Here is a 15,746-nt window from a genome sequence, read left to right on the forward strand (position 1 = left end):
AAACATTGACCCCTAGTCGTAGATCTGGGTTTATTCCATTGCTATTTTGCTCGCAACGCCATTCCAGTTTAGACCCAACCATATGCAAATCAGCTTTGACCCTGCTCCCCATGGGAACAGTCCAGCTGTAACTGCAAAGCCAGGTCCTCCTGGACCTGGAAACAAGCATCCTAGGACCGGTTTCTGGGTATCACCCCCTCATCAGCCAGGCTGTCTTGAAAGAGGTGGCATAGCGAGCAAGGGGCCCACATCTGGGCATACCCTTCCCACCTAGGTTGAAAATGCAGCACAAAAAGATGATGGACGGAATGTTGAACATTGTCGAACATCCACCCCCAGTCTCAGATCTGGGTTTAATCCATTGTTATTTTGCTCGCCACACCATTCCAATTTGGACCCAGCCATACACCAATCAGTCTTGACCCTGCTCCCCATGGGAACAGTCTCGCCCGAACTGCCAGGCCAGTTCCTCCCCGGACTAGAAAACAGGCATCCTAAAACCGGTTTCGGGGTATCATCCCTCATCAGCCAGGCTAGCTTGAAACCGGTGGAGTACCTAGCAAGGAACTCACATCTGGGCATACCCTTCCCATTAAGAGCGAAAATTCAACCCAAAAAGATGATGGACGGAATGTTGAACATTGTCAAACATCCACCCCCAGTCACAGATCTCGGTTTAATCCATTGTTATTTTGCTCACCATGCCATTCCAGTTTGGACCCAGCCATATACCAATCAGCCTTGACCCTGCTCCCCATGGGAACAGTCTAGCCCGAACTGCCAGGCCAGTTCCTCCATGTACCGGACAACAAGCATCTTAGGACTGGTTTTGGGGTTTCATCCCTCATCATCAAGGCTAGCTTTAAACTGGTGGCGTAGCAAGCAAGGAACCCACATCTGGGCATACCCTTCCCACTTAGAATGAAAATCATCTTGTAGTGTTGCTGTGCTAGCTAAAATGTTCCGCCAGGCAGCTCCTTAAAAAAAAAGTGGGCTTCAGGCACTATTTTTCAAACAGCTCTAAAATGGCATCCACAGCGTCATTACGCATAGGTGCACATGCAGGATGATCCGTGCATATCTGTCTTCATAATATGATTTGTTGTGATAATGCATTAGGCCAAAAGAGTTTGGAAGAGCCCCCGATGGATATTTTGTCAGCTGTTTATGATATTCTACCTGTTTTAACCAAGGCAGGAAATACAAAAAAATCGATTTATCCTTTTGGGTAACATGTCCAGTTTGCAAACACAAATTGTGAATGTAAAGAGAACATATGAAATGCTTTTTTTCTCCCTTTGACTGTTTTTAAGTTTGCAATTTAGCAGGGCCTGCTCACAAATAGCACAACACAAATATGCAGATTTAACTCCTCCCTTTTGAGGCAGTGGAAGCTAATTTTGGAGCGACAAACTCCTGGTTTGAGAATCGCGGTCCTTCCCACCCCATCATAAAATGGTGACCTGAAAAAGGCCTGCCTAATAATCTGCTTACCCAGGACCAGAAGAGAAGAGGGATCAATAACCCACTACCTAGGGACAGGGGAGCATAGCCTCTGTGGCGGAGGACCGTTTGCCAGCTTCCCGCCTTGGCCAAAGGACAGATAGCAATGTCTGTATGTGCCTTCCTCCTGCACGTCCACTGTGATACAGAGAAGCTAGACTAAAACAAAAGCTTTAGAGGGGTCTGCCATCTTCCTCCTAGATGACTTTAAAAAAACATATAGTCACCGCAAACGATTGCTTACTGCTGTTAACTGACATTGCAAATACAGCCTTCTTTATAATATTTATTCATTTAAGGGACATCTGGATGTTGAACGTTGTACTGCAGCCTTCATTCTTCAGTTACTGTCTTTCGGAGTGTATATATAGCTATTGAGTGAAATTGCAGCCACCTTTATGATTGCTAAGGTAACATGGCAACGAAAATGACACATTTAATTAATGCCATTGATCCAGTGCCAATATTAAAAAAAAATGACCAGGGATCGATAATCAATAACTTCATAACACAATGACCCATTCACTTTCGCCCAGAATCCCTGATGAGCTGGGGTCAATTTATACGTTCCAACAATTCTTTCCCTTTTATAGATTTCAAATAAGACATCTTTTAATAACTAATCTTTAATATCAACTTTCCTTCTATTTGGTCGCTGGACCAATTAGTTGAATAGTTGATGGCAATGATAACCACCAACTTACCAATCATTTAGTTAATTAAAATAATCACAGACTCTCAGTAAGGTTAATAATGAATTTATCTCAAACATTTAAGGATGATGCTGAATTGCATTTAGTTACAAATTACAAACACTGAACCTCACGAAAGGTGAAATATATATATAAAATACAAACCCATCCAATTTAAACAATGACTTTATGCAATGAAGGAGTGGATAGAGTAAGAGACAAATGATTCAGCAAAAATTATTTGAAACATGATAAACCTAAGGGAGGGGATAGATGAAGAGATGATAGGTTCATCTAATTAATACATATCAATAATCATTGATGGAATGGATGGTGGAGAGACAGAATTAAGTTTTAGAGACAAAAATACGTAAATAATTACATTCTGAGAACAAGTTAGGCTAAATACAAACCTATTGGTCTGAAGGAAAACCACCCCCTCGGCCTAGGAGATGGTGGGGGTTCCCCGAAATAGGATCAGGGAACAAAGGGTAAAAAGGACAGGAACAGGACAGGTCAGGAACAGCTAGGCCTCTCTGCAACACGACGGACAGCGACGCATCTCCCCTCTTCTCTGCTGTCAGCCTAAACTCTCTCTCACTAAACCACACCCCTAAAGGCACCCCAATTATACTCTAAAATTGACATGTCCATCCCACAATTGTTGCAAACTATCATCAAACTCGCTAAGGGATTGGTGGGTTTTGGGAGTTAGCGTTATCACACCACCATGATTTCACTTTTAATTCAACAAATTCATTGTAATAAATGGCTTCCCAGAGTCTGAGTCTTAGTTCATTCTCACTTTCTCCACATAAGATACAAATTTTAACATTTTCTTTTCACAATTTAACATCATCTGCAGAGTGCATCTCTGGGAGTCTCGTTCCATTTCCTGGGCACATTGCACTTTAGGAGGACTGCTGAAGGAGCCTAACAGGGGTCGTTACCCTACAACGTACGGAGCACTTTGGGGAAAACTACAATCCCCAGCAGCCTTTGCACCTGGAGGCGACGCACGCCAGCACGCCCCTTGTGCTCGAGATACCGCTCTTAGCTCTTTCGTCCATCATAAAGGTTACATATCAAAGGTTGATTGCTGCCTTCTGGAACGAGGGAGATATTGAGGGTGCCACCAAAATTCTTGGATTCATGAAGAACAAAGATCTTCCAATCACAGAGGCAGTTTTCAATACATTAGTTACCGGACATGCAAAATCGGGTGTCAGAAGTTTCCTGAAAAGAGGGGTGCCGCTCGAAGGCTTCGTCAGTGTGCACTCTTTACCTGGGCTGCTTTGGAGGCTAAGAAACAACGCTTCAGGAGGACAACGCTTCTTTTAAAAACTCTGCATTTGAATCTCTGGGACTGCGAGGACCAGGGCGCCGTGCGAACTGCCTAACAGCCGCACCTGGTTCCTCTTCCCGACTCCTCCCCCCACAAGCACTTAGTGCCTCGCGGCCCCCGCTTCGCGCGAGCCGCTCGAAGGCTTCGTCAGTGTGCACTCTTTACCTGGGCTGCTTTGGAGGCTAAGAAACAACGCTTCAGGAGGACAACGCTTCTTTTAAAAACTCTGCATTTGAATCTCCCGGACTGCGAGGACCAGTGCGCCGTGCGAACTGCCTAACAGCCGCACCTGGTTCCTCTTCCCGACTCCTCCTTTTTTCTACTTTAGCCACACTCTGTCTCGCGTGAGCGGGACGCGTGCGGGGCGCAGTCCGGGGCGAAGCCCGGGCAAAGGGCGGGCCCGTTTAAGCCCGTTCAAGCACGGTCAAGACCGAACCGGGCCCACTCTCTTGGCGCACCTATTTGCATCTTATTGTGACGCCAGACGTTCCTCACAATGGATACTCGAAGCAAACCCACAAGAAGCAATTCTATGGTTGTTGGTACGTTGGACAGCTTCATTATTAGGGCAAATTCTGTTGTAGAAAATGAATTGAATGTCTTAGAAAGGCGCCTGTCCGATGGTATTACGAGCACTAGGAGGTCTTCGTTGGGTTTGATGGCACTAGCTAGGTCCCCCTCCAATTTGGATGACTCGCACACAGCTCTACTAAAGAGCATTGACCAAACAATTGATTCTGTCCTTTCCGGCCTTAGGTCTAGTACTGCCACATGTAAAGATAATCTCCAACCTATTCCTGAATCTACACTCCCTAACATCCTTCAGATACCACCTAACCCTAACCCAAAGAGTAATGCTGAGTTGAGTCGCGCTCAACTGGCTCGCCAGGGTGCATTACCTAAAAGGAAACGAGAGGGGAACCTTAATCGTGGGAAGAAAGCGAGATTGGATCATTCCCACCTAAACACTTCACCTGTAATGGCCACTAGTCCTGTTCTAGGTACCAGGTTGATCTCAAACATACCTTTAGTGATAAACTCTTCACAACCTGCGACCTTGTCGCCTGCCTCAATTCCGGGAGAGGGATTTGAAGGGGGGAATGTTCAGTTTATAAATATTTTAACTACTGCTCTTAGGGAGTTTTTTACTCCTTTGATGGCTAGGTTTGATACTATCGACGCAAGACTAAAAGAAATAGAGAGGTTCTTAGTAGTAACAGATAACCCTTTGGGGACCACTGGTAAAAGCTCAAACTTTAAACTCCCTCTGTCTTCCAAACCTAGAGTTACGTCAAATCCACCTGTTAGTACTGAACCTATCCCATCTAGATCGACACCAATTACACACAACTCTTCGCCTTCTATCACTCCTACCCTTCTGCCTGTTACAACTCAACCACCCACTTTGTTAAAGAGTCCCATTCTAGTACCCAGACAAATCCAAAAAGAAGTAGGGGGGATCTCCTAGGGATATAGGTGACTCCTTAGCTAGGGAAATGGCCAGCACCAGATGGAAAGATGTGATTAACCTTCCCCCTGAAGCATCGCCCTACGTTACAATTCTAAGTGGTGTACCGGAGCTTGTCAATCCGGACTCAGAAAGCTATGATTCTCTCAAGAACAAAGTGATTAGTTGGCTAAATACACACAGGCCACTCCCCCCAAATATCAGCTCTGAGGTTATTATGGTCAGGAGGGTTCCATGGTTAGGAAATACTATTAAGAAAATTAGGGGGGATTGTATTCTGGTAAATTTCAACAACCCCCAGACTGCGCCATATATTTGTAATTGGCCAGGCGACAACGGAGCTACTATTAAACCTCTTCCACATGCCTTTTTCTACCCCCCAACAAACATTTTTTCCCAAACTGGTAATGCTGAAAACTGGGTGAGAGTTGGACCTAGTTCATTTAGAGGAAGGCCGCGCCACATTCGTTTTGATGTCCCACATAGAGGTGACTATTTGTGTAGCAACAGGTACGCTTGCCTTGATGAGGTCGATTGACTGGGTCAAGAGGTCGCTACTTCCAACCCCTGTACTGAGGTTGACCATACTGCAAAGGATCAGCTTCCCTGTTTAGTTCCATCTGACATATCCCCAACTGATTTGATGAATCCTAGCGAACCCCTTATGCATAAAAGAATGGATACTATGGCAAATCCTGCATCTATACGAAAAATTATTTCGTGGAATATAGCAGGACTTGCCAACGAGCTTGCGTGCCCTGTTTGGGGTTCTTTTATAGACCTCCACCACATATGTTGTTTCCAAGAAACATGGGCAAGGCAAGAATATCATCGCACGGGGTTTGCCTCTTTCTCTATCCCGGCCATGTGGGGTGGTAGAGGCCGTCCTTCGGGTGGGCTAACTATTTGGGTTGCTACCCATTTGGGTTGTACGCCTCGATTCTAGAAACTGGGTCTGAGGATGTACTCTGCTTGTCATTAGACTGGCGGACAGGTACCAAGCTTGTGGTGATAAATGTGTATTCTAGACCGGTGAACTTATGTATGGAATCTGGGGTTGTAGATGCCTTATCAAATGTTTTAACTAAGATTCCCGCGGGCTCAATGTTTGTCATAGCTGGTGATTTTAACTCTCAGTTTGAACCTCTCAGTGGTTTGTCTGACCAAATAAATCAGGATGAGGATGAAATATGGCATATTCCTCAGGTAGTTGGCCCAACGGTTAGGTCTTGGGCTCCTCTCGCAGTCCAAATAACCTCACTAACGCTGGCCCATTCGATTAGGGCCTGCAATGGCCGAACACTCTCTGATATCCCTTCAAGGCCCACGTACAATAAGCCGGGCAGGGAGGCCAGACTCGACTATATCTTTGTCCAGTGCAAGGAGTGGAATAGAGTATGTGACTTTGTGGTGCTTCCAAGGGGGGAAAGTGACCACAATCCCCCGATATTGGATGTTTCTTTATTGGGTGTGTGCCCTGGTGACTCCGTACCACTATCTAAATCCACGGTACAAAATAGAGCAATCTTGACCAATAATAGACGCAGGATTAAATGGGCCAAAATGGCTGGCAATCAAGGGGAGTTATCCAAAGTATATGCTAGGGTAGGTACAGCTTTGGATGATGTCCATACTCTAACTGACCAATATCCCTCCCCTGTCTGCTATGGTAAATTGGCTGAAATTAATAAAGAGTTATTTATCAGCATAGCTGATATATTTAACCCTAACGTCCCTAGCAGGATTAGGACTGCTAGACAGTACCAATGGTACAACAGGGCATGCAGTGTGGCTAAGCGTGATTTGTTGGACGCATTAAAAAAGAAAGCCAGTAGGGATGATATCCAACATAGAAGACGAACCTATCGGAATATAATACATCATGCAAAGCTCGAGTGGGCTACTGAAAACTGGCTCAGGTTAACATCTGCCCTTCAGGCTAGAGATCCCCGAAGATTCTGGTTGATTGTGTCTACTGGTAGAGCTGAACCAGAAGCAGCAGTGAAACCAAATATCGCTCCCGAAATCTGGGAAGAACACTTCAGTATCCTCTATCGGGAGGAACATCCCAGCTTGGACCCTTCTATGCCTAACTCTGTCATGGGTGATCCTGCGGGCTTAGAGCAGGTTAATTTTGCTTTCAGCGAAGTCGATCGCGCAATATCTAAGCTTCCCGCTGGCAAAGCCCCTGGGTTGGATGGGATTCCTGGTGACTTGTATAAACATGAACCCAGAATATGGGCACCCTATCTCACGATGATATTTAACGCAATTGCAGGGGGTATGCCAGTTCCCTACACATGGCTTGGCGCAGAAGTTGTCCCTATTTTTAAAAAGGGGTCGCCTTTGCTCCCCGCCAACTATAGGCCAATCAGCCTGATAGATGTTGCTCAGAAACTCTTCTCTAGGTTAATCCTCGATCGTCTCCTGGACTGGATGGAGGAGTTTGAGATTCTGAGCCACTATCAGGCGGGCTTCAGAAAGAGCGTCTCAACCATTGATCAGATCTTTAGACTGAGTATGCTCTTCTGGAAGACAGTTAAGGTTGAGGGGGGTTCTCTTTATACAGTTTTTGGCGATCTGCGCGCGGCCTTTGATTTGGTCCCCCGCACGAAACTTTGGTCTGTGTTGCGGGAATTAGGCATCCCAGAACCTCTTTTGCAGATTATAGTCCGCCTCCACACTAATAATTTTGCAAAGGTCAGATGTGGGAGTGATGGTGGTTTATCATCTAGTTTTTCCGTTGGCAGGGGGGTAAGGCAGGGGTGCGTTTTGGCACCGACCCTGTTTTGCCTCTACGTAAACGGCTTAATTTCCCACCTGAACCAGGTCCCTAATAGGGACGCCCCAAGACTTGCAGGTACAGGAATCTCAGCAATTATGTTTGCAGATGATACCCTGTTACTTGCCAAGACACCTATGGGCGTCCAACGAGTCCTGGATGGCTTTGTTGCTTTTTGTGCCGACAGGGGGCTAGAGATCAACACAGCCAAAATAAAATTTATGATCTTTAACCCTCCTCGGATAACCCGCCCTAACCCTGTCATCCACGGTATTAGTCTGGAGAGAGTACATACCTTTGAGTATCTGGGATTGACTCTGAATGAAAAGCTGACATGGTCTCATCATCTGATCCAATCAAATTTAAAATTAACACAAAAAGTGGGGGGTATTATAAGTCTGTGGAACAAATCTTTGTCACATCCGATTGGTCCGCCACTGGAAATTTACAAAACTCAGGCGCGTGGGGCAGTAATATATGGTGCCGAACTCTGGGGAAATAACTGTGCCCCTGAAATTATTACGACGGAAAACAAGTTCTTACGTAACTTGGCTGCTCTACCAGCGAGTACACCTCTTCTCCCCCTCAGGCTCGATCTGGGTCTAAGATCAATAAAGGAGGTATCAGGTGTGAATCCTTTGACTTTCTGGAGGCGATTTTGGGTAACCCCTGAACTTTTGTGCTACCGGGCTGAATTTATGGAATTTTTTCAGCACGCAGTTCTGCGAAAAATTCCATGGTTAATTTACATAAAGGATGAGTTATCCCGTTTGGGTCTATCGGCCCTGTGGACAAATCCTCAAGAGGCCTGTAGCACGTTATCTCGTAAAGCTTTGGTCGCATTGTATTACGAACGTAATTTGACCGCTTTTTTAGCAAATGATTCAACTGGGATGATGACTACTACTTTTGTAACCATGAAGGACTACTATAAGCTTGAGACAGTCCTGGACGACATTAACCCCATTGCCCTTAGGAAACTATTCCTTCAATGGAGACACAATGCATTGCCAATAAGAGCTCTCACTAGCAGCTGACATCCATCCTCTCCTAAAAATTGTCCTGCGTGTAATGATGAGCTAGAAAATGAAACTCATGTACTGTTTTTTTGTCCATTCTACACGAAATCAAGAAAAAAGTGGATTATTCCCATCTGCAGAAACTGGGGTTTTAGGCACCATTTGGATGCCTTCCGACTGTTGAAAACGGACTTATCCCCTTTAACTGTATTTGCTGTTGTGGTCAATGATGGGCCATAGAATTGGGCAATGGAGGGCAGGAGGAGTGGACTGGTACATCTTGCTAAATAGAGGGCAGTGGCAGCACATCAGACAATGCATGGCAGGAGGGAGGAGGCTAGTCCATGGATTCAGACAACAGAGGATAGGGAGGAGGTGGATGGGGCAGCAAGCTAACTGTTCAGAGAAGGTGGGTATTAGGAACTTTATTGTTTTAAAAATGTGTGTCTGTGCGAACTACTTAAAATATGTGTGAAACCTATGGTTTTTTCACTGAATTTCTAGTATTTAGCTGCTGTATGGATTATTAGAAGAACTTTCTTGACAAAATGAAATTTAACTGTATTACATGATCTCCTGCTTCCTGGTCAATATTCTTGTAGATGCTATAACTTCTCACCAACAATTTTTAATGATGTATAATAATTGTAGTGTTTGGTTTTATTTCTAATGTTCTTCTTTTATGACTTTATGAAGTCGAAATAAAGATTAATGAAATAAGAAATAAGCATCTCTGGTCCTGCACCTGGCTACAGCATCTGGCAGTCGTTTGAAATTCTGGCCTTCACCCTTTTCATGTCATCTGCGGTGCACAGCACATCTTGTGTTGGGTCATGACAGAACGGACTCGCTCCTTGAAGCTCCCCTCCCACATTAGCTAATTTTAGGAAGATGGCTGCTTCATCCAGCATACTAGAGTAAATGAAAATGAATATTTATAAATTATGTGATAATGAAACCTTCACTGTTTACCACCCACCTTGCACTATTCCCCATTAATGTTACCTAGCATAAGCTTAGGGGAAAAGCGGCATTAATCATTACTTTAAACAGGATGCAACATGCAAAATACTGATGCAAATGCGGCCTATTCATGCAACGTCTTCGTTTTCTTCCAAAGCATAAAAGTTATTACAATATTTATTTATTTATGTGTTAGTTCAGGCATGGGCAAAGCAGTTCCCTTGTGTTCATGTTGGGTGTACATTCGTTTTTTTCTACAACTAGTTAATGTTAGTACGTATTATGCAGGTTTCATTTTTGCGAAACCCTGCTCCATTAAATCCCCCCTTCTGATGGCTTTTAGGAGCCATCATAAAAATTCCTACCATACCGAGTGCCATCTTTATTCATTTTAAAACTCTGTATTATTTTCTCCTTTTATGGCACCCTCATCTAAATCTTTCATCATGTCATAGTATTCTCCTTTCATTTCTTCTAATTCTAGCTCTTCTCAGTTTTTTCTTGCTCTTCGTTGATTCTTTGATTCTGGCACTTTCTCTCTCCCACTTTTATACTTACAACACTTATGTGATGTTATTATTACTAAGACTATTGTTGCTAATGAAACGATGGGCATTATTATTTTTCCTAATAGACCACTTCCAAAGGTAGAAAACCATTTACCTATGGAGGAGAAACTCTTACCAAGTCTCTCCCAAACACCGTCAACCTCCAGTTGGGTCAAATCTTCATGTAATTTCTTAATATTCTTTATATATCCCTCAATTCCTTTACTCTTATCACGGATATATGTGCAGCAATGTTGGACTTTCACCATACCACAGACTCCACCCTCTTTTGCCAATAGAATATCAAGGGCAAGTCGATTTTGCAAAACAATTGATCTGATTGCAACCATTTCAGTGTCAATCATCAAGAACCCACCTGCAGTATCTGTAGATAAATGATAAACCACTGTGGACAATTTTGGAATTTTGTGTGAATTCAGAACGACTCCAACTAAGGGTATCAGTGCACCAAAAATATCACCTACTATTTCTGAGAAACTTGCTCTTTTGTTACGTGTTAGTCCTTGTTTTATTTCGTTCAGTTTGTGACTACTTCGATCCATATGATATACTTTTGGAAAGACAATAGCAAAGTAACAACTTCCATGCCAATGTGCAGTCAACCTATAGTAGGCTTTCTTACCGCACACATAACAGACTCCTGGAAAGACAGGATGAGTTCCACCCTTCAATCCCCAACCCCCAGTAATTGGGAAAGTATGCTCACATTCACTACAACCAATAAAATAATTATTATGGTTAGTTTTTGTTCTAAGCAAACACATTTTTCCCTTCTGTGATCAGTCCAGAAACATTGCTTCGTATTTCTCGCCTTTCTCATAATTTCCTTCTCTAAAATCCCATGGTGGTACTCGTGACTTTTGTTAAGCAGCTTTATTTTTTTTTTTTTAAACACATTTTATTCATCAAATGACAAATATACCGCAGAGCTCTGTACCCCAGAGGCCTCTGCACAATCAATAAACAACATCATTACTTTGACTTTTTTGTTAAGGAAAAGAAATGTAGCAAGGATATAGAAATGCAATGCAGATTAAAGAAATCCCCCCCATTCTTTAAAGAAAACAAAAAGAACAAGAAAATCCCCCCAACTGACCCCCCACCCCCCAGTCGCACATACCATCCCGTAATCACAATTAGAGCAAGGCCCTGTGCTACACCCACCACCCCCGCCCATTCATGTACACAATCTAATATCCTGTGTGCCCATGGGGTAGCATAAAACTGATGGAGTAGAAACCCCCTCCACAATCGGCTCCAGCGTCAGTCTGCGATAGTCTGTCCACAGCTTCCAGAATTTTATAATGCTTCTGCGGGCAGCTTCTCGCTATAAAAATCTGGAGTTCCAATGCCATACAGAAGTCCAGACTCCTCTTCCACACGGACACCAATGGTGAAGCCGGCGCCTTCCAAGCCCTGGCGATATCACTCTTTGCTAACATAAAACCTAACATCATAAGACCTTTCTTTTGAAAAATTCTCCCTTCTATTTTCTACCATTTCTATAAAGAAAATTATCTTCAACCCGTAAACTACATGTTAGGTTGTTTTTATAAGCATATTCTTTATCTAAAGTATTAGTAATATGGAAGAATTCTCCCATATATCTTGCATTCTTACCACTTAATACTTTGTTTAGTTCTTTAATAACAGGAATTTCTGAAAATACTAAATCTATCTTGGAGAAGTGGTATTCGAGTTTACCCGTCACATAAAACAGACTTGTAAGTATACTGCAAGACACACCATAAGTTAAAGGAAGGTGGTGATAGGTCACCCCTTCTGAGACAGACGGAGGTAATTGCATGTAACAATCACTCACATTAATAGTTTCTATGTATTCATAGCGTAAGTTAGTAAAGACTTTTAACGAGAAATTATTAATTGATTTATCATGATGGAGAATGCTTCCATCAAAGGGCACTATATTAGTAATTGGGGTTTCAATAGTGACATCATTCATTCTTTCACTTACATCTTTAGTATTGTTTCATTTATCAGTTACCATTAGAATAGGTACAAGGACAGTTAATAATAACCACATAAATGTCATTAACAAGACACTACATAAGCAAGCTTTAATACACCTACGTTTTAGACTAGATTTTAGAAGTTCAGTCACTTCTGCTTCAGCCATTTTGATATTAAAAAATATAAATCTATCTAAACCTGTAAACTCCCCCCCCCCAAAAAAAAATTGTGTAATCCTACACTTCAAGGCTTTCTTCTTTACCCCCATTCTTTTTTTCTTCAGTCAGCTGTGAGTCTTTATTTTCGTTTTCTTTCAATTTGTAAAGTTTTCACCTTATCTTATCACAGTTCTTTTAAGGGTGTCTTAGTTTGTTTTCATAAACTTGCTCAGTGTCAGAATTGTCTTTTTCTTCACTTGGATCTGAGCTTTCAATTTCTTCCAGGACGACGTATGTCCATTCAGGTGCTCTGTATTTCTTACTCGGAATTCTTACTCTTCTTGTTTTTCGTACTAATTATTTTCCTGACTTTTCTTGTTCTGTTTGGCTTGAGACCTCATTACTCTGTTCTGGTCTTTTTCTTAACCTTCTCTTCACAAAAGTGTACTGTAGTCTTTTCACTCCACTTGGCCAATTATCACCTTTTCTTGGTTTCTTTGCTTTGACCACTTTTTCACCTTTTTCATCTGGTTCACAGGTTCTTTTGCTTGCCCTTTCTTCTGACTGTTTTTCTTCTTGATTTTCAGTTTCTTCGGGTTTTTCTGTTTCTACAATAACTCCCCTTTCAACTGTGAACTCACTTCCTTCTGGTTCAGATACAGTTTCATCTGTTTCAGGTTCAGCTGAAAGTTCACTTTCATCTGGATCATCAGTGAACTCACTTCTTTCTGGCTCAACGGCAGTATCTTGAATCCTAGAATCTTGCGCCCACTCTACTTGACCTGTGTTCGGCTGTTCACCATCTGTTTGTTCATCAGAATCTGTCACTCTAGATTCATCAGCTTCATACACTTCAGCCACTGGTCTTTGATTTTGATTCACCAGTTGAGGCTCCTTCGGTCTTTCAGGTGGATCTAGGGTTCGTTTGGTGTGACTCACGTGAATCCAATTTGGCAAGCCAGCACACTTCACTGCCGTTGTCGCCACCAGTATGATTTGATAAGGTTCGTGCCACCTGGGTTCAAAACACAATTTTCTTACGTGCTTCTTGATGAAAACCCATTCGCCAGGACTCGGATCATGCGCTTGATTCTGATGTATCATTGTGGCATCTTCTCCAACCTGGTAAGACACAGAACGTACCAGTTCAGCCAATCCTCTGCAATAGTCAAGCACCAGATCATCAGATATACTCAACAATTTGTTCACTGGTATATATGCCCGTCCCATTGCTCTTCCCATGAGAATTTCATGGGGACAAAATCCAGTCTTTTTGTCAGAAATGCTTCTCAGACTCATCAGCACAAGGGGTAAAGCATCAGGCCATTTCAGTGATGTGGATGCACACACTTTCCCTAACATTGATTTTTTAGTGCCATTGATTTGTTCAACTACTCCAGATGCTTCAGGTCGATAGGCTCAATGCAGCTTCTGTTTAATCTTAAATGCTGCACAAATCAGCCGGATTATCTCATTATTAAAATGTGTTCCTCTATCTGTCTCCAAAGTGAATGGAATGCCGAATCTAGGGATCAGCTCTCTCAAAAGTAGTTTAGCTACTGTAAGGAACAAGCAAACACAACTAGCATGCATTTTAGCCCGTTGCAAGGGGGAAGCTCGATAAAATCAAGGTGGAGTCTGGTAAATGGACCTCCTGCTCTCCCAATTCATCCCCAACTAACAACTGTCTTTCTGCCTGGATTCTGCTGCTGACAGATAATGCACCTCTGGCAAAGGTTCTCTGCAATGACCCAGAACTTCGTCTGCTTGAAGAGTCTGATCATTGCATCTCTTCCAATTTGTGCATTTCAATGGTAAACCCTGGCCATGTGGGAAAGTAAGGAGTCTGGTAAAACTGGTCTTTCATCCTGATAAACCCATAATTAATCATCTGCTCTCTTTCCACAGCCTGTAATTTTCTGAATTTCTTTTATCTCATCACTTACCTCTTCTTGCATCTGCCTAACTTCATCCCAAGTTTCAAATGTTATTGTGAACATATGATGGCATTCGGTATTTCCTCTTTGAATTGATCTGTTTAAAGCCATGGTATTTCGTGCACAATAACGTGCAATTTGGTCGGCATATCTGTTGCCCTTCGTCACATAATCATCTCCTGGTTTATGTGCGGCCATTTGACTACTGCAATTCTCTTGGGTAATTGCAAGGCATCCTATAGTTCATTTACAGTTTTACCATTCCTAATAGGGGAACCTGAAGAAGTCAGAAATCCCCTCTGCATCCATAGCTGGCAGAAATCATGTCTAATTCCATATTGGCTGCCTGTGAATATTGTTACTTTCAGGTTGTTGGCAATTTTGCACGCTCTTATCAGAGCTATCAGCTCAGCTATGTGGGCGGAGTTTACTCCTTTTAGATAGGATGCTTCCAGAACTCCTTCTATGGTGCAAACAGCATAGGCTGTGCATAATTCACTTCTTTCATTTCTCAAACATGATCCATCAACAAACATCTCACAATCTGATTCTTCCAACGGACTAGCTTCTATGTCTGGCCTAGGTTTGATGCATAATTCTGTCACATCCAGACAATCATAATCTGCTTCCTCTCTTACTTCCTCGCAGCGAGAATTAGGCAATAGAGTTGCCGGGTTCACAGTAGTGCGCCTGACCACTGTCACATTTTCAGCACCCAGGATCACTCTTTCGTACTCAGTCAGCCGACTAGAAGTAAGATATTGGGTCCTGGTGCGAGTCAAAATAATCTCAACACAATGTGGCACATATACCTTGACTGGGTAGCCCATCACAATTGGTTCACTCTGTTCCAGTCTCATGCAAGTAGCTGCTACTGCTTTCAAACATCCTGGCAACTCTGCAGCCACTGAATACAGAGTAGCAGAAAAATATGCTACCGGACGTCGTGCCATTTCATGTTTCTGGGTTAGGACTGAATGTGCACATCCATCTCTCTCACAACAATACAACGCAAATTCTTTTGTATAATATGGCTTTCCCAATGCAGGTGCTCGATAGAGACTGCTTCTCAATTTTATAAAAGCATTCATACCTTCATCATCCAAAACATTCGGATCTTTCACATCGTTTCGTGTCAACCTCTGTAGAGGTTTTGCAATCAGTGAGAAACCACATATCCACTGACGAAAATATCCAGCCATTCCCAAGAACATTCGTACCTCCATTTGAGTTTTGGGTGGACTCATCTGTTTGATCACACTGATTCTTTCTGGGGTTACCTTCCTAACTCTCTTTTCTATTTTGTGTCCAAGGTACTGTACTTCCTGTTTACAAAATT

The 15,746-nt window shown here is 42.9% G+C and overlaps 1 protein-coding gene across 1 annotated transcript in view; it reads left to right on the plus strand.

The window, feature by feature from the left end:
- LRRC9 (leucine rich repeat containing 9) overlaps nt 1-15,746 on the plus strand; it is a 597,819-nt gene that overhangs the window by 457,516 nt on the left and 124,557 nt on the right. The gene's annotated exons all lie outside the window — the stretch shown is intronic.

Source organism: Triturus cristatus, chromosome 9 (assembly GCF_964204655.1).
Source record: "Triturus cristatus chromosome 9, aTriCri1.1, whole genome shotgun sequence".
In the NCBI taxonomy this organism is placed as follows: Eukaryota; Metazoa; Chordata; class Amphibia; order Caudata; family Salamandridae; genus Triturus; species Triturus cristatus.